This window comes from Mesoplodon densirostris, chromosome 2, assembly GCF_025265405.1.
Source record: "Mesoplodon densirostris isolate mMesDen1 chromosome 2, mMesDen1 primary haplotype, whole genome shotgun sequence".
Classification (NCBI taxonomy): Eukaryota; Metazoa; Chordata; class Mammalia; order Artiodactyla; family Ziphiidae; genus Mesoplodon; species Mesoplodon densirostris.
The window spans coordinates 69,543,100-69,566,222 of NC_082662.1; the positions used below are offsets into that span (position 1 = coordinate 69,543,100).

General features: G+C 35.7%; 1 protein-coding gene across 5 annotated transcripts in view; it reads right to left on the reverse strand.

Moving 5' to 3' along the window:
• ZZZ3 (zinc finger ZZ-type containing 3) overlaps nt 1–23,123 on the reverse strand; it is a 112,674-nt gene that overhangs the window by 66,369 nt on the left and 23,182 nt on the right. For 4 of the 5 annotated variants that reach the window (XM_060089976.1, XM_060089977.1, XM_060089979.1 and 1 more), the window contains 2 exons: nt 3,604–3,737; nt 1,846–1,999 (listed from right to left, as the gene is read on the reverse strand). The gene's annotated coding sequence lies outside the window, so the exon portion shown is untranslated. The remainder of the gene's footprint in view (nt 1–1,845; nt 2,000–3,603; nt 3,738–23,123) is intronic. The other variant, XM_060089978.1, reaches the window with a different exon arrangement.

The following is a 23,123-nucleotide window of genomic DNA, read 5'->3' on the forward strand; positions in this document are numbered from 1 at the left end:
TTTCTTCATTATCTTTTCTATTTTTGAATAAGCATTTATAAAGACACATATTTTCTGTAGTTATCTGATAAACTGAGTGCAAAATTCAATTACCGAAAAGAGACTAACAATGTTCCATTTATCTCAACCAAGTCTCAGCATTGTTTTGCCATGCTTTGTAAAGTATTATAGACTAAAGCAGTTGTCTTCCTCATTTTAGCTGCATAACACAATAGTTACTAAAGAAATTCAGTGAAGAGGTTTGGAGTACAAAATTATATTCCTGCCAAAAATTAAGTTGCTAAAGGAAGAGAAAGAAACTCATTTACAAACAAAGTATCTCAGAAAATATCCCTGCTAGTTAAGTAAACAGTTAACATGGTTTAAACATTAGCCAGCACCCAACTAGAACTGGTAATTCAATCAATCACTCTAGTTTTAGAATTAAGGGAAACTGTTAGTTAACAGATTCATATGGGCAAAACCCAATCTGGCAACTAGAATGAAGTTTTTCCTATGTTATCCACAAACTAATGAATATGGCATTTTCTACAACAGAGGGAAGAGAATATAATCAATCACTAGAATTCCTCTCTTCCCCACCTTCGTAAGTTTTCATTCTATTGCAGGACATATCTCAGAAGGAGAGTCAATCAAATTTTACCCTGTCCATTCACATTAAGGCCCAAATCCTACCTATAATTCCATATGTCTCACCCATTTATTTACTGTTGAACTACCCTCTCCCAAATTTGAATTTACTTGTAGGATCTAATTATAAGATTCTCAAATATAATTATAGGATTCTGAAACACTCTCTGAAACAGTATCAGCTATGTTTCAGATCATAAATTTCCAGCCCCTGTGATCACATCTTTATCATTGTTTCAGTGACTGAAAGTAAAATGGTCCACCTAATGAAACACTACTCCAGCTATCTATCACCTTTGCTTTAGAAATCTCAAAAGATATTTCAAAGACATTGCCTGTAAGCTTTTGTTCCACTATAATTACTGAAGTAGTATGGTTTATTTTGGGAATTGAAGGACTGGCAATCCTTCATTAACATCAATGTTCTAGCTGATATTTATTTAGTTTTATTAAGTGAACAATTTTTAGGAACTGGTCATGTTACCATGTAGACAAACCAAAGTGAAAGGCAAAAAGAACAAGAGCAGTTGGGAAGTATTACCAATGACTCTTTTTCTATTTGTCTAGAACATAAACAGGAACTGTTTAATAACGGTTTAGGGACTATCCTTGTCATACAATTCTTTTAAGACAAATTTCTTCGCTGAGCAATTACCACTATTATCTATAATGTCAAAAGTATCTATAAGGTTAAAAGAAGAAGAGTGAGACCTGGGCACCTACCTATGCAATTCAACTTAAGGTTCTTAATATCAGCCTCTTTGAACCCTGGGAACTCTATTACATACTATCTTGATCCCTTGTTTAAAGGGATCTCTTCTTCCTTCCCCATTCAGAGAGGGGCAAGGGGGTAGGCAGAGAGACATAGATATAGAGAGAGCTGAATGAATATACACTTAAAAAGATAAGTGGGGAGAAAGAGAAGTCAAGGAATTTCATACTACCCTTGAATCAAAAATACCTAGAGTGTCAAAGAAAGGTATAATGCTCTAGAGATTCCAATGTACTTTAAGTCACTTCATTTATCCCCTGTTGGAAAAATATTTCATCCCTATGTCATTCCCTATAGCTCTGCACTCCTGTGAACAGCTACCCAGACTGCACAATTTCCATGCACCGAAGGAAGTATAGAAAAATAACAAGCCTCCTCTCCTTAATTACAGGCAAACAAACAGACTTTAGTTGTCTTCACTACTACAAAACTAAATAACTTACCTGTACAACCAAAGATCTATCATTGTGGAAATATTATCTCTTTTCCTTATATCCTGAAGGAGTTGGAGCTATGATCTAGAATAGAGCTTAAGCATCATGGTTTCAGACTCTCAGCTTCAGCCATGGAGAATACTAGAACTTCCTAAATTCCTTTCTTTAAAAATAAAATAATAAAAAAAGAATTAAAGAATCAAATTAACTTTGCTAAAATATTTTAGTAACATCTTTGGTAATTCTTGTTAACTTTGTAGCCTCAGAGATATCAAGAAACTGGAAAAGGATTTTTAGAAACCAACAAAAACAAACCAAAAAGAGCTTGAAATATACTAAATCTTTACAACTCAGTATTATTTTGAGTCAAAATGTAACTCAGTTCTTTTCTAGAGTCTAAGGCAATATTGTTTTGAGGTGACCCAAAGACTGCCCTTGATAAGATGATTTCTCATACGGAATTTATAATCTCTTACTCTTATTCTAGAGGCCTTCCCAAAGTTTGGCTTTCAGGTACTTAAAACTAGGGACTGAACAACAAAAATAATTTAGATTATGTACAACAAAGAATCAACCAAGTCTTCTGCAATATATATACATTATAACTTTGGTTATATCCAGTGCTGTAAGACTTTACAAAGGGAAATTTTTTATAAAGGGAAATTTCTATTATTTTTGGCATATGGATTTTCAACAAAAACAATAAGGATTTTCTGGCTTTAGTACCCAGTTGGTCAGATATTTTAATTAATCTAATTATAATCCATTTCTTGGAGAGTCTGGTTAATTACAGTTTCACTTTATAATAATGTATTATGATATCCTTTTTAGAGAATCTGGATAAATGGGTTACTATGAGTGCCCATCCAAAAACAAAGAGGAACACCAGAAAAAAGACTAGCAATGTTCATGATGGAAATTTTCACTTTATTATAAACATAAAACTAGATATTCTAAAAGTGACACTATTTTTGGTAAAGGATTGCAACTTAAAAACTAATGCAAAAAAATTTTTTAGATAAAAACTGATGCAATTATCAAGTTTTGTAAACTAGATTTACTGCCTAGAAAAAATAAATAGATTACAGTTTAAGTCAGCAAGAGGGCAACAAGGTTAATATCTAATATCTATAGATGCAACCTCTCCCAGATATGTCTTCTAAATTCTTGAAAAGCACAAGGTAGGAAAATTGTCTAAATAAAATTATTTAATACTACATTAAAAAATGTTCTAAATTAATATGAGGAGGGTGCACAGTGAAAAATGGTCCTACAAAAAAGTAACCCTTGACTTGAAACTTCACTCTTCTTATAACAGATTCAAATTGCCAACACCTTTGTATTCAACTCTGAAATCCTTTCACAAACATGGTAAAGCATTACACTGTATGGTGTATGGAGATGGTAGCAATCAACAGAGCCAAAGAGGATCCACGGTTTAGGATGTGTCTCCGAGTATTCACCGGCACGCCCATTCCAGCACTCTATCAAGTTCCAATCAGTCACGTTACTATCCTATTTGGGTAGGGTTTGCTGTTGAAACATCATCCGTTATGATATTTGCCAGGCAAGGAGATCTGCAACAGTTATTTTCACAGAAGAACTGATACTTACAGCTGAGTCCTACCAGTATTAAGATAAACAGGATCATGCAGATGATTAGGCAGATTAGGCTTCTTAAAAGCCTAATACATTGAAAAGGAAACTTCAATTACTTCTACTAACTAAAGCCCGCTTGGCCTTAATTAAGATTACATTTTTTCTTACCTTTTTAAAAAGTGTTTCGCCTAGTATTTGATTCCCAAGCGTCTGCATTTATCTGTCATCACTGTTAATGTCCATGTTACACTGAGACTTCAGGTATTACTTATTTATATGGTTGTACTAGCACAACTTGATATCTGTGAAGGGAAACCACAATATAGTCACTATGGATGTGTTACTGTTTACAGATCTGTGGATAAAACTGATAATATTTCTTAACACACCACACACTGTATTTTCTAATAAATTTCACAAATAATTCCTTATATTTAGCTACAAAATATGTGTTATTTTTTAGCAGACTAAGATGATCTGTTAACACTCTTACAAATGCTTCTCACAGTACCCACATAAAATATTTCAAATTTAATTCTAAATTAAAATTCTTAAAAGTTTTAGAGCTCCTTAGATTCCTTTTCTGACTACCAATGTAGACATACAGATATATCTGTAATTTCTCAAACATTAAAAGTACTTTTTTGTGTTTTATAACAACATTAGGGAATAAATCTAGAAAGCTTAAGAATGCAGTAAAAAAGATCAAGACTTTCCCCTAAATGTGACTTTAAAACATTCTATGTCTTTTAAAGTAACATTTTTGTCTTGGTTAGATTATCCCTCTGTGACTAACTTGACCATGTTATTTTGAATATAAATAGAAAATAAATGTGACAAAATAAGTGAAGAAACAAATCAAGATGTAGCTGTACAAACGTTCCTTAAAAAAAAGTAAGCTTCTTAAAAACATACACATGGTTGTAGGTTACAAGTCTGAGAAACACATCAATGTGCTTACAATGATAATGAAAAGCATTATATAAAACTTTAAGTAATTTCTACCCATTTATTATTGGAAAAATAAGCTAAAAAAAGTCATATATATGTCAAAGAAATCTATCAATGGCATTCTAAAATGATTCAGCATGGTGTACCATTCCAAATTCCTGTATAATAAAAAGAAAGAGTAAAAATCTACACAGAAAATGCAGATAGCCTTACATCTCTTTTGTGGATAAAATTTGTTACTGAAGTTGTCAACCTGACAAATGTTCTCAGTGAAAAGTTTCACTAAAATACAGTAGAAAACTAACATAATGTCAATTATATTTAAATTTTTTTTAATTGGAGGGAAAAAAAACAATAGACAGCGATTAAGAAATACTAATATCTATCCTCAAACACTTCATTCCTATTATTTGTTTTCTTTTTTTTTTCCCCCTCCACTCCACACGTCTTGTGGGATCCTAGTTCCCCGACCAGGGATTGAACCTGGGTCCCCTGCAGTGGAAGCGCAGAGTCCTAACCACTGGACTGCCAGTGCATTACCTCATTTGTTTTCAAATGTTAAAAAAGACTTTAGGAAATGCCATAAAAAATTAATACAGATCTAGGTATTCCTAAATTTAAAAGTTGATATAAATTCTCTTGTAACAAGCAAGGAGTTAAAGTAGTCAAAACTCTTCTTATATTCCCTACATAGCAGTCTTCATTTCATTCACTATACATTTCATATTTAAAATTCTGCACAAATACTATATGCTTTCTGGAGCAGAAAAGCTACTTAGAATTGTGACAAGCTACAATAATTTTTAAATTTGAACGATTTAAGTATATAACTTATTTCCAGAAGTTTAAAAAACATAGCTACTTTGTCTTTTGAAACGCATACAAAATAGAAAACAAACCATTTAAATCCCATTCCTAAGGCCTTATTTATTCTTTGCCACAGAGCTTTGCTTGTTTTCACGTACTAGCAAAATTCATTGACTATTCAAGAATTCCAAAAGCAAATCCAGAAACCAATCTTGACTGAAAAGAATTACTTTTCCTACCATTTGCAGTCTAACACTAGTACTACTGTGTTAAACAGATTACGGATCTCAGATTCATGGCACATATGAAATCACTTCAAAAGACTACAGAAAATCTCACTAGAAAATATATCAGTTCTACTAATATAACAAAGTTATAAGCCACACAACATACTATAAAAGTAAAACAGTGACATCCAAGCTAAATGCAATCTAAATGATAAGACACTGAATTTTTTTTTTTTTTTAGTTTTATGAGACCTTGGGGGAAAAAACTCAGAACAAAGGTTATAATATAGATTCATATTTCACACCCAATTCTTCAGTTGTTATAAGCAAAAATACTGAACACATGCACTGCACTACACTCTGGCTTTAAGTGATTTTTAAAAGAAAACAGAGAGAGGGACATTCAAAGCTCGTTGTAAAAAGCATTAAGATAATGGTCAAAGACAGAAATACTTTTCCTAGACAATTAAGTTTATCACAGTTACTTGCTATAGAGAGCTGAACCGAATTTTCACTTGGTTCAAAGTATGACCAAGAAGATCACACTTTCCTGGCTCCCTAAATTGTTTGTAACCACAGGTGCAATGTCTTGGATGCCTCTTACAGATTTCAGAGATAAGCCTATTACACAGTCAACAGAAAGGAAATAGAAAGAGCATCAGATTTGGTGGAAGGAGAAGGAAATATGATTCTCTACCCACCATCAATAATAACTGTTTGACCAAGAGAAAACCACTTTGCACTTCTGCGTTTCATTTCTTCACCTATAAAACAGGAAACATAATACCTGCCGACTACATCTCAGGGTTACTATAAAGTTCAGTGAGATTATACCTGCAAAGTAGTCAAACTTTAGTGTGCCTAAGAAGTTCCTGAAACTAACTGCCCCAGATATTCAGATTCAGCAGGTCTGGACATGCACACATAAATCTTTATTTTTAATTAACCACTTCAGGTCATTCCAATGTAGGGATCCCCCAAAGATGAGGCTCACCCTTTGAAAAAAAAATTCCATCACTTTCTTCTGAAACTTTAGTGTTTGTAAGCATTATCCTAGGGGCTTATTTAAAATACAAATTTTTAAACCTCATCCTTAGAAATTCAGATTCAATAAAGTTGGGGCAGGACACAGAATCCTCATTTTTATCAAACACTACAGGTGACTGAGATGTAAATGGCTCATGACCCATCCTTTTACACACCCTGAACTAGATTCTTCCCCATACACGTTTCTCAAATCGTTCCCCACCTCTCTAGTGTCATCCATGACTAACATTAGGCCTTCATCACTTCTCACTTGAACTAACCCACATGACTTGTAATTGGTCCCTCTACTTTAAGTCTTGTCCCTTACAAATGCATGGTCTACAGGGGGGTCTAAAGCACACATTTCTATCATTCTCTTATCTAAAACACTTCCAAGGGACTTCCGCTTCTGGCCAAGACAGGGTAACAGAGATGAGATTTACGTTCCGATCCGAAACAACTAAAAATCTGGGCAAAATATATGAAAATGTTTTTCAGACACTGGAAACCAGACAATTTAGGAGAGTGATCGATGAAAGAGAAGAAACAAAGCAAAAAGCCCCAGCTTCCTGCTTGGAGAGTTTCCAAGCTTCAGAGTGAGGAAGGTGATCCCAGGCAAAGCAGTCTCCCTGATTTAAGAAAATGAAGCACAGAGTCTGGGGAGACCCAGTAGCTAAGGTTCCCAGAACACTTGTACCAGAGAGGAGGCAGCTTCAGAGAGAACAAGTAAGATCTCAGGAGATACGCAGAGATCCTCCTCAAGTCTTGAGCTGAGCACTGATCAGTATATGCAGTGTATCCAAGGCCTGGAAAACCACATAGCCAGGGGTATGCTAGAAAATGTGTAACAACTAAGGGCAGTTGGTGGTTTATAGTTCCTGGTTTGCAGGGTTACCAATGACTCTGGCGTGAATACTCCTACCCATGGCCAATTTCAAGCTATCAAGGAATATCACTGAATGCAAAGATGGGAAGAGATACATGGTAACACATTAAACATTACAGAATATTTCTAAAATAGTGATACAATAAATTACCACTAAAGCATCAAAATAGTAATAAGTAATAATATAATTTGGAAGTAATGAGTTTTGAGTACTTATCACCTTTATTCTTAATATAACTGATTTAACTGTAAGTGTATATAATTTAATTCTATTTAGAATTAAGCCAGCTCACAAACTTCCCGATATTTTGAAAACTGGCCCTCACAAGCTCTAGTATACCACTGCCTGTGGCTCACACAGGGCCAGGAATAGTTTGTATACCTACCAGCCAGAGTAGAAAACCTCATAATTCATAAGACATCAAATACAGTGCTCAGGAGGGCATTGCCTCAGTAGAGGGACAAAATGAGCTCTAGACTAAAGATTGCTCTAGTCCCACCTAACAAAGATTAAAAGCAAGCCCCAAAAGAATAAATCCATTTGCAAGGAACTTAACTGTATCCCAGAACAAAGCTCAAAAATATTTATAGGAATACAAAAACGTCTAGCACCAAACAACGTAAAATGACAATGTCTGGCATCCAATAAAAAATTACCAGACATGCTAAGAAACAGGAAGATACTACATATAATGAGAAAATCAATCAATAAAAAAGGACACATACATAAAAGATTTACTAGGCAGGAACATTAAATCAGTTATAACTGTAGTTAATACATTCAGAAAGATAAATGGAAAGATTAAGCATGTTAGGTACAGATATGAAAGATATTTTTAAAAATTGATTCTTCTAATAATGAAAAATGCTGGTTGGGCTAAACAGCAGATTAGATACTGCAAAGAAAATGTCAATGAACATGAAAGCATAGCAACAGAAACTACAAAATAAAACACAGAGACAAACAAGACTGAATAAAAAAAGCATAAACGAGCTGTGAGACAACATCAAGTGGCCTAGTAGATGGGTAACTGGAATGCACAAAAGCAGAAAAAAATGTCTGAAAAAGTAATGGCCCCAAATTTTTCAAATTTGACGGAAATTATAAACACACAGATCACAGAGACTAAACCCCAAGCACAAGAAACATGAAGAAAACCACAGCACATCATAAGCAAATTGCTTTAAACAAGTTAAAAAAAAAAAAAGAATATCTTAAAAGCAGACAGAGAAAAATGACACATTATATACACGGGAAGAATAAGATTGAAAGCAGACTATTCACTAGAAACAACACAAGACACAAGACAGTGAAGTTTATCTTCATACTGAAAGAAACTATCAACTGATAATTCGATAGATTTTGAAGGATATGTTCTCTAAGGTGAAATAAAGATGATTTCACATGGTAAATGTTGGAAGATGCCATCACCAACAGAAATAAACTATAGGAAATGTTAGGGGACTTCCCTGGCGGTCCAGTGGTTAAGACTCTGTGCTTCCACTGCAGGGGACGTGGGTTCGATCCCTGGTTAGGGAACTAAGATCCTGCATGCTGCGTGGCGCAGCACCCCCCCCCCCTAAAAAATGTTAAAAGAAGTTCTTCAGGCAGAAGAAAAAAGATACTGGTTGGAACTCTGGATCTAACCAAATGTATGAAAAGCACCAGAAATGGAAAATGAAGGTAAATCTAAAAGAGTTTTCCCCTTAGTTGTTATATCTCTTTAAAAGATAACTGGGACTTCCCAGGTGGTACAGTGGTTAAGAATCCCCTGCCAATGCAGGGGACATGGGTTCGAGCCCTGGGCCCAGAAGATCCCACATGCCTCGGAGCAACTAAGCCCATGTACAACTACTGAAGCCTGCGCGCCTAGAACCTGTGCTCTGCAACAAGAGAAGCCACTGCAACTAGAGAAAGCCTGCATGCAGCAACAAAGACTCAATGCAGCCAAAAATGAATAAATAAATAAATAAATAAATTTATTTTAAAAAAAAGATAATTGACTATTTAAAACAAAGTAATACCAATATACTGTGAAGTTTATAACATGCACAGAAGTAAAAGGTAATAACAGCACAACAACCAGACAGGCAATAATAGCACAACAACCAGGAAGGTAATAATAGCACAACAACCAGGTAATAATAGCACAACAACAACCTTACAACAATACAATGTTGTAAGGTTCTTATACTACATGTGAAGTGGTATAATATAATTTCAAGATACTCTGTGATAAGTTAAAGATGTAGACTATGAACCCTAAAAGCAATCACTTGCAAAAAAAAAAGATAGTTAATAAGCCAACAAAAGAAATAAAACAAAACATAAAAAAATACTAAATCCAAAAGAAGGCAGAATAGAGGGAAAAGAGAACAAAGACAATATAGGAAAAAAATTTAAACAATAGCAAGGTAGTAGGTTTAAACTTAACTACAGCTAATGTAAATGGCCTAAAATCAGTTTTAAAATAGTTATTTGGAAAAAGTTGCTTGGAAAGAATAACAATCAATAAATATTTAAAGATTCAAGTAACATAAATTAACCATGATGGAATTAAATTAGAAATCAATACTAAAAGTATATCTCAAAATCCTGAAATATCTCAAAATAAATAGCATGTTTCTAAATACCCCATGAGTCAAAGAAGAAAGAGAAATGAAGGGAGAAATTAGAAAATAGTGTAACTAAATGAAAATAAAAACACAACATATTAGCATCTGTGGGATGCAACAAAAGCAGCACTTAAAGGAAAATTTATAGCAGAAAACATTAGAAAAGAAGTAAGAACTCAACATAATGACATCAACTTCCACCTTAAGAAACTAGGGAAAAAAAGAATAATATAACCCATATAAAAAAGAAAGGGAATAATAAAGAACAGAAATCAATGAAAACTGAAAACAGAAAAACAAACATCAATAAAACTGATAAATCTCTTGCCAGACTGCTCAGGAAAAAAATATATAAATTATTAATTTTAAGAAACAAAGAGGGACTTCCCTGGTGGTCCAGTGGTTAAGAATCCGCCTTCCAATGCAGGGGACGTGGGTTCAACCCTTGGTCGGGGACCTAAGATCCCACGTGCCGTGGGGCAACTGAGCTCACGAGCCTCAACTAGAGAGCCTGTGTGCCGCAACTACAGAACCCACGTGTTCTGGAGCCTGTGTGCCACAACTAGAGAGAAGCCCACACACCACAACAAAAGATCCCACATGCCACAACTAAGACCCGACACAACCAAATAAATAGATAAATTTAAAAAAAATGTGGTATAACTGTAGATTCTGTATTTAAAAGATAATTATTCCAACAAGGGACCCAAGACAAATCAATGGGGGGAAAAATAATCTTCCCAAAAAATGATGCTAACAAAAATGGAATATCCACATGCAAGAGAAAGCTGGACACCTATTTTTGCATTACGTTCAAAAATTAACTCAAAATGAATCAAAGACCAATGTGTAGGAGCTAAAATTATAATATTCTTAGAAGAAAAATAAATATAAATACTTGTTACCTTGGATTAGACAATGGTTTCTTACAAATGACCCTAAAAGCACAAGCAACCAAGGACAAATACTACACGATTCCACTTATATGAGGTAACTAAAGTAGTCAAATTCATAGAGATAGAAAATACACTGGTGGTTTCCAGAGACTAGGGAAAGAGGGTAATGGTAAGTTATTGTTTAATGGATAGAGTTACAGTTCTACAAAATCAAATTAGTTCTAGAGGTGGATGATAGTGATGACTGCCCAACAATGTGAATGTACTTAATGCCATTAAAACTGTACACTTTAGGGACTTCCCTGGCAGCACAGTGGTTAAGAATCTGCCTGCCAATGCAGGGGACACGGGTTTGAGCCCTAGTCCAGGAAAATCCCACATGCTGCGGAGCAACCAAGGCCGAGAGCCACAACTACTGAGCCCGCGTGCCACAACTACTGAGGCCCGTGCACCTGGAGCCCGAGCACTGCAATGAAAAGTAGCTCCCACTCACTGCAACCAGAGAAAGTCTGTGCACAGCAACGAAGACCCAATGCGGTCAAAAAACAAAAACAAAACTGTACACTTTAAAAATGGTCAATTTTAGGGACTTAAACACACACACACACACACGAATATTAGCCACAAAAAGAATGAAATGTTGCCATTTGCAGCAACATGGATAGACTTAGAGATTAGGCTTAGTGAAATAAGTCAGACAGAAAGACATATCCTATATGATATCACTTACGTGTGAAATCTAAAAAATAATACAAATGAATATATATGCAAAACGGACTCACAGATATAGAAAACAAACTTGTGGTTACCAAAAGGGAGAGGGAAGGGGGGATGGACAAATTAGCAGTATGGGATTGATAGATACAAACTACTATAAAACAGATAAGCAACAAGGATATACCATATAGCACAGGGAATTATATACTTTAATCTTGTAATAACCTATAATAGAATATAACCTGCAAAAATACTGAATCACTATGCTTTACACCTGAAACTAACATAATAGTGCATATCAACTACACTTCAATTTTTAAAATGGTCAATTTTATGTTATGTGTATTCTACCACAATTTAAAAATTAAAACTAAAAAGAAAGAAGCAACCAAAGGAAAATACAGATAAACTGGAATCATCAAAATTTAAACCTTTTGTGCTTCTAAGAACTCTATCAAGATAACGAGACAAACCACAGAATGACAGAAAATATCTGTAAATCACTCATCTACAAAGAACCTTTACAACTAAACAAAAAGACAAGCAATCTAAAAAATGAGCGATGGACTTGAATACATATTTCTGCAAAAAAGATGTACAAAAAGCCAATAAGCTCATGAAAAGATGCTGAATATCATTGGTCATCAGGGAAATACAAGTCAAAACCAAAATGAAATATCACTTCATACCCACCATGATTAATATGACAAAAAAATGGATAACAATATTGACAGGATATGGAGAAATTGGTACCCTCATAACTTGCTGGTATAAATACAAAATGTTGCAGCTGCTTTGGAAAAGTCTGGCAGGTCCTTAATAAGTTAAACATAGAAGTACCATATGACCCAGAAATTTCACTCCTAGATATATACCCAGCAAAAAGAAAACACTTTCACACAAAAACTTGTCCATGAATGTTCATAGCAACATTATTCATAATAGGCAAAAAGTGAAAACAACCCAAATGTCCATAAACTGCTGAATGGATATATAAAATGTGGTACACAATGGAATATTCATTCAGCCATAAAAAGGAGTGAGGTGTTGACACATGCTACAACATGGATGAACCTTAAAAACATAAGTGAAAGAAGTCAGTCACAAAAGGTCACATATTGTATAATTCTATTTATATGAAATGTCCAGAACAGGCAAATTCATAGCCAAAAGCTACAAAAAGGAGATTAGTGGTTGCAGAGACTGGAGGAAGGGAGGAGATGGTAGAAAGTGATTGCTAATGGGTATGGGGTTTCTTTTTAGAGTGATGAAAGTATTCTGCAGGTGATGGTTATGTAACTTGGTGAATATATTAAAAATTACTGAATTATACACTTTAAAGGGGTGAATTTTATTATATCTAAATTTTATATTATCTCTCTCTCTTTTTTTTTTTTTTGTGGCTGTACCTCACGGCATGCAGGATCTTAGTTCCTTGACCAGGGACTGAACCCATGCCCCCTGCAGTAGAAGCACAGTCTTAGCCACTGGACCGCCAGGGAAGTCCCCTATGTTATCTCATTTTTTATGTTATTTTTAACTTACCTATTAAAAGTACGGTATACATACAGAGAAGTACGCAAATTTTAAACGTGCAGCTTGATGAATTATCACAAAGTGTAGAGGTATATATATATTTTTTAAGAGTTCCAAGGATAATTTTGATAAACAAACAACCAAGGATTAAAACTACTACCTCTGCCTCAAGTGTCTTTACCTTCTTTCCTTTGCTCAGCTAACATTTATCTTGCCCTTCAAGTCACAGATCAGATGCAACCAACTCCTATAAGAAGCTATGTGGGGCTTCCCTGGTGGCACAGAGGTTAAGAATCCACCTGCCAATGCAGGGGACACGGGTTCGAGCCCTGGTCCGGGAAGATCCCACTATGCCGTGGAGCAACTAAGCCCAAGCGCCACAACTACTGAAGTCTGCACGCCTAGAGCCTGTGCTCCACAACAAGAAGCCACTGCAATGAGAAGCCCGCGCACCACAAGGAAGAGTAGCCCCGGCTCACCGCAACTACAGAAAGCCCGCGCACAGCAACGAAGACCCAATGCACCCCCAAAAATTAAATAAATAAATAAATAAAAGACTTTAGCCACAAGGAAGCTATGTGTTCTCAGGGAATCCTGTGCATAGCTCTTATCATACCACTGAGCACATGTGGTATTTTCCGAGCTCTTTTTTAAAGCAAGAACTCTTAAATTATATGCTAAAGAAACAGAAGAAAGTAAAGCTGCTCTAGTTAAAAACAAGGGTAAAGTCATTGCGTGACAGTAAGCTTGCCCACCCTCCCTCAAACTATTCCCCTAGGAGTCTGAAAATTACTACTTACTATACTCTTCTATTCACTTGTATTTCATTCACCAAAACTAGTTTATCGCAAGGCCTCTCATATCATTTCCCTGATGCTTAGAAAACATTAATTAAACATTATGACTGAGACATTATTCAAACTAAAAGTAAATATGGAGGATAAATCAGTAAGGGGAAAAATGTTTAAGAAAAGGGAAACAGTATCAATGGAGGTACTGAAACAGAAAAAGCCTTGGCATATCAGAGGAACTGAAATGAGGTCAGTGAGGCTGGACCTTAAGTGGGCAAGGGAGGAAGCATCATGAAATAAGCTTTAAAGCAGACAGGTGTCAGACCATGAAGGGCTTTGTAGGCCATAATAGGAATTTGATCTTTGGGGTTTTTTAAATTTACTTTTTAATTTTGTTATGTACTTTTAATCTGAAGTATTTATTCCATAGAAGAATTTTAAAGAAGAGAATGACGCAATCTAATATACAGTTTTAAAAGATCATTCTGACTGCTGTGTGAATGTGAACTCAAGAGCATAATGGGAAGGGAACAAGAGTACCCTAATAAATTTGAACAAAGGTAATAAAAGAATAAACATGTAATCAGGAAAGTGACTACATCCAATATTGTCACTTGTTTTCATTCATTCAACAAATACTAACTGGGACCAACTGTGGTCCTGGCACTGTTCTGGACACTGGGAAAAGTAAAGTTCCTGCTTTCACAGAGCTTACATTTTGTTTTGTTTTGCTTTGTTTTGTTTTTTTGCGGTACACGGGCCTCTCACTGTTGTAGCCTCTCCCATTGCGGAGCACAGGCTCTGGACGCGCAGGCTCAGAGGCCATGGCTCACGGGCCCAGCCGCTCCGTGGCATGTGGGATCTTCCCGGACCGGGGCACGAACCCGTATCCCCTGCATCGGCAGGCAGACTCTCAACCACTACGCCACCAGGGAAGCCCAGAGCTTACATTTTGTATAAACAATTCAACAGATAAATTATGTCAGATAAGTACTACAAAACATAAAGCAAGATAAGACAATGAAAATGATGGGAGTGGTCAGGGGGGAATTCTCTAATGACTTAACATTTTTTAAATTAATTTTTTTATTGGAGTATAGTTGATTTACAATGTTGTGTTAGTTTCTGCTGTACAGCAAAGTAAATCAGTTATAATATACATATATACACCCTTTTTTAGATTCTATTCCCATATTGGTCATTACAGAGTATTGAGTAGAGTTCCCTGTCCTATACAGTAGGTTCTTATTAGTTACCTATTTTATATATAGTAGTGTGTATATGTCAATCCCAATCTCCCAATTTATCCCTCCCCCACCTTTCCCCCTTGGTAACCATAAGTTTGTTTTCTACATCTGTGACTCTATTTCTGTTTTGTAAACAGGTTCATTTGTACCATTTTTTTAGATTCCACATATAAGCGTTATCATATGATATTTGTCATTCTCTGTCTGACTTACTTCACTCAGTATGACAATCTCTAAGAATGACCTAACATTTGAAGAGCAATCATGTAGAACCTGGTAGGCAATGGTAAGGACTTTGGATTTTATTCAGAGTGAGATGAAAGCCACTGGAGAATTTTAATCAAGGGAGTACCATGATCTGACATTTATTTAAAAGGATCATTCCAACAGCTCTGTGCAGAACAGACTGTAGACAGCAAGAGCAGAAACATGAAGGACAGTTCCAGAGGATATTACTGCTATGGGAGAAATACCAGTGCATTATCAGAGGAAGTGGCAAGAAAGTAGCCACTTCAACCTAGATTTTGAAAGCAGGCCAAATCGAATTCACTATCATTAATACTCTGGATGTGGAGCTTTAAAAGAAAGGAGCTTTAAAAGAAAGTCAAAGATTCTAAGAACTACTCTTCCTCTGCTCAGGAGTACTCTGCAAGATTCTGTCCTACTCCCTCCTTTGTTACTGTCTTCTTTTATCCTTGCACAATAACTTCAGTGCTGTGGGCTCTCAAACTATACAGCAGCTTCTACATTTCCCTTCAGAGCTTCAGTTCTATATCCAACTGCCCGCTGGACTCTATAAAAACCTCAAATTCTACTTGTTCAGAAGTGAATTCACCTCTTCCCTTCAGCCCCAATACCAATACCTGGTTCCTCCATCAGAATTACTTACCTAAATGAATGATACTACAAAATACCCTACTGCCAAAACTAAAATCCCAGGAGTAACCTTTTTAATTCCCTTTTCCTCTTCATCCAACCCACCCACCCATACCCCTATCCAATCATTCATCATATTTTCTTTTGTACATTATGTGCACTTTAATGATGTCACAGCACAAGGGTAAGGAAGATCATTTAATCTGCTTCCTCTGACTTATGGTATATATATGGTATATGGTATATACTTATGGTATATATATATATATATATATATATATATATATGGTGAATGTTCTAATGTTAGTTCAAAGAAAAATTAAGGGAGTCAAATCTTCAGCAAACAAAACAATAAAGTTATAGGAGAAGGATTAATGTTTGGGAAATGGTGTTATTATGACCTACAAATACACAAGTTATCTTTTATAAACACCTATATCTAACTCCACAAAGAACATATATTCCAAGTTGTTGATAAAAATTCGCATTTTCCCAATGATTTACAACCTCAACTGCACAGATGAATTATCAGTAGAAAATCTTTTGATCCCAAATACATAAACCTTTTCATAAAAACTCTTTTAAAAATGCTTTTTAAACAAATATATAGCACCAAGTGAGACAGTTCATTTGAATGCTGCCCATTTTACAGTGATGGAATGAAATGTGAAAGGCCATCACAATGCCTAAGGATAATTTAAAGGTCTCTATTAGTATTCCAAGTTCAAAAACTGGACTGCATCAGAAAAAAAATGAAAAGAACAAGGAAGAAAACTTCAATAGAGTTCTCCAAATTTCCCCTGAATACAACATCTATTTCTATTTTCCCAGACGCAGCATCAAAAGATTTCAACCAGAAATATTTAAAGCTAGGTACTTTTTCATTTTGGGGTCTTTTGACCTTCTTTCCTTGGCTAGAAAGTCAATTACAGTTTTGCACTTCAACTTGAAGTAAGCTCCTTACAAACAGAGGATAAAATCAGAGTATTTTTCCCTTACCAGTGGCAAAGTCTAAAGTCGCTTCGTAATAGCTAAGTCAGCCAGACTCAAGGAGTCTAGTGGCTTATAAACAAACTATTAACTGTTCTTAACTACATATCAACAAAGCATGTTTACTTCTGTAGCAGAAGTTCTAGCCTATCGAGCAAATTAAAGAAACCTAGGAAGACTGGAATAAAAGATATTTGAAAACACTGGAAAACTCAAAATCAGTCTTTGAAAAAATCTGTAAACATGAATCAAAGGTGATTCGTCTATACGGTGTAAAGGTACCTACAGCATATATTTGAAAGGAATCTTAATATACTGGGTGTTGGGGTGGGGGGAGAGTTTTAGGTTCCAATCCAAACTAAACTACTTACTAGTTTATATGACCTTGAGCAATTAACTGACACTCATTCCTCACCTGTGAAATGGGGAAAAAGCATTCCTACCACACAGAATTATCCTGAGAATTAAATGAAATAATTTATATAAAGTACTCCCAGTACATATTACATAATCAATAGATACACATAATAATGATTGTTAACATTTATTATGTCCAATGCTAGGCACTATACTTTATATTCATCATCTCATTTAAAACTCTCAAAAACCTAGGGGAGGGCTTCCCTGGTGGCACAGTGGTTGACAGTATGCCTGCCGATGCAGGGGACACGGGTTCGTGCCCCGGTCCGGGAAGGTCCCACATGCCGCGGAGCGGCTGGGCCCGTGAGCCACGGCCGCTGAGCCTGCGCTCCGCAACAGGAGAGGCCACAACAGCGAGAGGCCCGTGTACTACAAAAAAAAAAAAAAACCTAGGGGAGGGGTCCTATTATTATTCCCATTTTACACATGAGAAGACTAAGGCTTGAAAAGTTAAATATTTTCTTCAACATTACACAGATAATTAAGTGGCAGAAAAGAGTCTTACCCACTTTGATATTGTGCTTTACAATAACAACTTTCTCATTATACCTTCACAATAATCTCAAAAGTATACAGGATAGGCATGATCTTCATTTCCTGTAGCATATGGCAACAAACTGAAGAAACGCCTACGATCACACAACTAATAAAGCCAGAATTTGAGCCTAGGTCTTATTGCTCAAACCAGAGTTCAATCTATGAGACTATGTGGCTCTCTATATTATGGTAATAACTCTGTAAACACTGTGAATGAAGAACTCCTTCCAGAAAAAAACAAGAGAGGTTACATCTAATAAACAGATGATACATGACCTATGTTAATACTTCCTCCCAATGGCTGTCAACAGTCAAATTTAGCAGAAGTTAAAATACAGATTCACTTAAGAATATCAGTAACACCATTACCCTACTTACATGAAGTCTGTGAGAATATCCCAGTGCTAATCAAAAGCAGAAGATAAAAAAAAAAAAAAAAAAAAAAAATACAAAGAAAAAAAGAAAAAAAAGAAAAAAAAAAAAGAAACAAAAGCAGAAGATATTTTGACAGGTCCATTACTGTTTTTTGCGTGTGCTTCTTGTTTAAACAATGACATCATTTAACAGAGAACTAGAAGAGAGTTTTATACTTCTTTGTAAGTCATTCAGTCTCTCCTCTAAACTCATTCCCTCTCTCTGTTCATAAGAGGGAAAAGATTTCCATCTTTGGAAAGGTGTGAAGACTGAACACAAGACAGCACCTAAGGCTTGATACGAAAAGTGCCCTTCATTGTATTTATCTCCTATTTGTCTCCTAGAATAGAAAACTTAAGAGAAGCAAGCCAATTAAATAGTTAATATTGACACAACATGATCAAACAAATGATCTGTAAGATCAAAATTAAAATTGCTTCTTCTATAATTACCTTTACTTTGACTGGCTTTTAGTCATGACAATATTTTTAAATATTTAAAAGAAACAGCTACTTTTTTGGTTGTTGTTGTTGGGGGTAGGAGTATATTAATTAATTTATTTATTTTTGCTGTGTTGGATCTTCGTTTTTGTGCAAGGGCTTTCTCTAGTTGTGGCAAGCGGCCCCCACTCTTCATCGCGGTGCGCGGGCCTCTCACTATCACGGCCTCTCGTTGCTGAGCACAGGCTCCAGACGCGCAGGCTCAGTAGTTGTGGCTCATGGGCCTAGTTGCTCCGCGGCGTGTGGGATCTTCCCAGACCAGGGCTCGAACCCGTGTCCCCTGCATTAGCAGGCAGATTCTCAACCACTGTGCCACCAGGGAAGCCCCAGCTACTTACTTTTTAACCAAAAGGGGTATGAGCAAATATGGTCATCTGATTCATGACAAAGGTAAAACTATAGTACAGTGGGGAAAGAAAGGTTTTCTTCAATAGATTACAGAGGGTCAACTAGATATCCATATGGAATAAAATGTGATTTGACTACTACCTCATGCCGTACACAAAAATCAATTCAGATAGACTACGGATCTAAATGGGAAAGGTAAAAAAAATTTTTTAACTTTTTAGAAAAATTTAAAAACTTTTTAGCAGGAGAACAGCTTCATCATCTTGGAACAGGCAAAGATTTTCTTGAACAGGTCACAGAAAGCAGCATTTGAAAAAATGGAATTTCCTGACAGTCCAGTGGTTAGGACTGCTTCCATTGCAGGGGGCACTGGGTCGATCCCTGGTTGGGGAACGAAGATCCCCATCGTGTTGCGGCCAAAAACAAAAAACAAAAAAAGAAAAGAAAGAAAAGAAAAAAAAATGGATCAACTGGATTATGTTACAATTTTAGAACTTCTGTTCAGCAAAAGATACCATTAAGAGAATGAAAAGGCAATCCAGAGTGGGAAGAGATATTTGCAATGTATATTTCAATCAAAAAAGGACTCATGTTCCAATATATTTTAAAAATTCCTATAAACCAATAAGAACAAGATACACACCTAATGTTTTTTAAACAGGCAAAGATTTGACCACACAAAAAATGAAAGCCAATTAGCCAATAAACATGAAATGATGCTCTACTTCATTATTCATCAAGGAAACAAAAATCAAAACCATATGACTATGATTTTTTTTTTTTTTTTTTTTTTTTTTTTTTTTTGCGGTATGCGGGCCTCTCACTGTTGTGGCCTCTCCCGTTGCGGAGCACAGGCTCCGGATGCGCAGGCCCAGCGGCCATGGCTCACGGGCCCAGCCGCTCCGCGGCATATGGGATCCTCCCAGACCGGGGCACGAACCCGTATCCCCTGCATCGGCAGGCGGACTCTCAACCACTGCGCCACCAGGGAGGCCCCTGACTATGATTTTTTAAAAAGGCAAAACAAAAATTGACAAGAAGGAATTCCCTGGCGATTCAGTGGTTCAGACTCTGGTGCTTTCATTGCCAAGGGCCCAGGTTCAATACCTGGTCGGGGAACTAAGATCCCACAAGCCTACACCACGGCAACAACAACAACAAAAAAATTGACCAAGAATGTGGAGCAACCAGAACTCTGATACACTACTGGCAAGAGTGTAAACTGATATAACCACTCTGAAAAACTGTCAATATCTACAGTTCAATAAATACACACTGTCTGACCCAATCATTTCAATCCTAGGTATATAGCCAATAGAAATGTATACATATGGGGGAAAAAAGAGAAATGCATGCATATGTTCATCTAAAGATATGTATAAGAATGTTCATAGCAGCACTATTTGTAACTACCTAAATGCCCATCAACAATAGATATATAACTTGTTGATTATTCACACAATGAAATAGTATACAACAATGAAAATAAGTTAAGAGTTCATGCAACAATAAAAAGCTCATAAGCATAATGTTTAGCCAAAGAAGCAGACACAAAGGAGTACATACTGTATGTTTCCATTTATATAAAGTTCAAGAACAGGTAAGACTAATGTGTGTTGATACAGTTGATTTAAACATGGCTGACCCCATCTACATGTATATATGTATATGTACACATACACACACACACACAGAGCATATGACGCAAGCAGTACCAATCACAGTTCCTCCATGAGATCTGTTTGTATGGCTAATGAAATAGCCTAACAGATAGGATTTTTCTCTAAAGTAGCAAAAAATAAGGTTGAAATTCCCCGTGGCCAAGCAAAAGAAGGAAAAAGAGCCCTAAAGGGCCATCATTTAAACAGTTTGATTTAGCGCCTGAAGCGAGATAAACAATCTGAACTTTTCAACTTCATAAGTCAAAAATATTCCCTTAGTTGACTGATGACTTTCAAAAAATGAAATGAGAATGCATCTATACATCATTCTGAGGTCCAAACTAGCTTGGTTGTTCATGGAACAGACCAGTTTGGAAATGATTCTTGGACTAGCAAGACTGATTTATTTCAAGATACATTAACTGAGCACGTTATGTCACTATGCACTTACCATCATTAAGATAGAATCTCAGCTCTGTACAATGGTTCACCTTCAGTAAACATTTCCAATGTAAGTATCAATAATTCAGCAAGGTCTATGTGAAACGTCTGATGTAAAGATCCCTCTATTAACTTCAATTTGTATAAATGTCTTCCTTTCAGTAATATTCCTCACTAAAACTATCTTTCAGAGCTGCCTAGCTGTAAATAACATTTTGAAAATGGTTACAAATAATTATGATTGTGCTTGTTTTAAAATATTAAAAACAAGTCTTACACATATTGTAAATCCACTATACTTCAGTTGTTAAAAGTCTTATATTTATAATGATTTTAAATTCAAATTCTGCAATGCTCTAGAGTGGTTATGAATTTCTCAATTAGTTAAATTTAGAGAAAAGGATAGATTTCCATTAATTTTATTCAGTGATTTTTATCTTTAAGGATGTTATGTAATGTCAGTTATTTAAAAGCCAGTCACAGTTAACAAATGATTACTTAATCCTTTCTAAAAGACATGTTCCATCTGTCCTAAGAATTCTCAATGGTTTTGGTCAACACAGATATCAAGAACCAACAATGAAGACTAGGAAAAGTCTTCTAACACAACATTTTTAATCAACTATATGCCAATATAAAATTAAAAAAAGTTTTTAAAGACTAGGAAAAATCTTAAAAGCAAATTAAAAAATCAACAGGAGACAAACTAAGGTAAAGAGTCATATTGAATTAGGACATTTTCCCATTCTTCTCTCAGGACAGAGTCCTCCAAGAAATATTTTTTGATATCATCATCAAGGGCTGAATATCAAAATGCAAAACCCTTGAAATCTTATCAGATTTCTAGCAATTCCTCTAAGTTCTTGAATTTTTACTGTCAATTATCTCAGAGAGGACAAAAAAATTTCACCAGTATACTAATCCACCTCTAAGTGGATGCTCCACCACCTCTAAGAATCTATAGAGGTTAGGGAGTTCCCAAGCTAGTTTTGATATTTCAGAAATCTAAAACTGCCATAACACAAGTCTCATATAGTTGATTCTCGTTATTCACAGTAGTTATGTTCCATAAAGTTGCCACAAACACTGAATTAGCCAATACTGAACCATTTCTCCTAAGGGAAATGCAGAGTTAAGTTCCTGCAAGGCTCTGGTCACATTTTCATCATCTGATCAATACATAACCTTGTTTTATGCATGTTTCTGTTTAAATACACCTTATTTAATATATATTATTGATTCATTAACATTGAACTTACAGCCAACAGCACTGTAACTAGTACTAAAATGAAACTTGTCTAACACATATTTTCTATTTTCTCTGTAAGATACATCACAACCTCTGTAAGATACATCACAACCATCACAACCTAGACAGCACTTCAGCAAGACACTTGGAGGTCACTTTAAACAGCAAAATCTCACCCCCAGAAACACAAAAATGTGAAAGACATGGCACTAAACAGACCATGAAAAGAATACTGTTTACAGCATGCGAGCTGAAAGAAGGCAGGTCATGACCTTGTTCAACCTCAGGTAGGAACATGTGCCTTGGGCAACTCAAATTTTTCACCACTCTGCACGTCTGTGAATGACCATGAAAGCTCCAGGAGTATTGATTTTGGTGTTACAAATAAATTTTAGCAAGTAGGTGAATTCATAAGTACAAAACCTGCAAATAATGAAAATCAACCATATTTACATTCTTATCAGTCTACCTGTTTCTTGACTAGAAAGTTATATGGCCACATTAGTTATCTCAGTGCTGACCATAAGTATTAATAATGCAATTTTTTTAGTA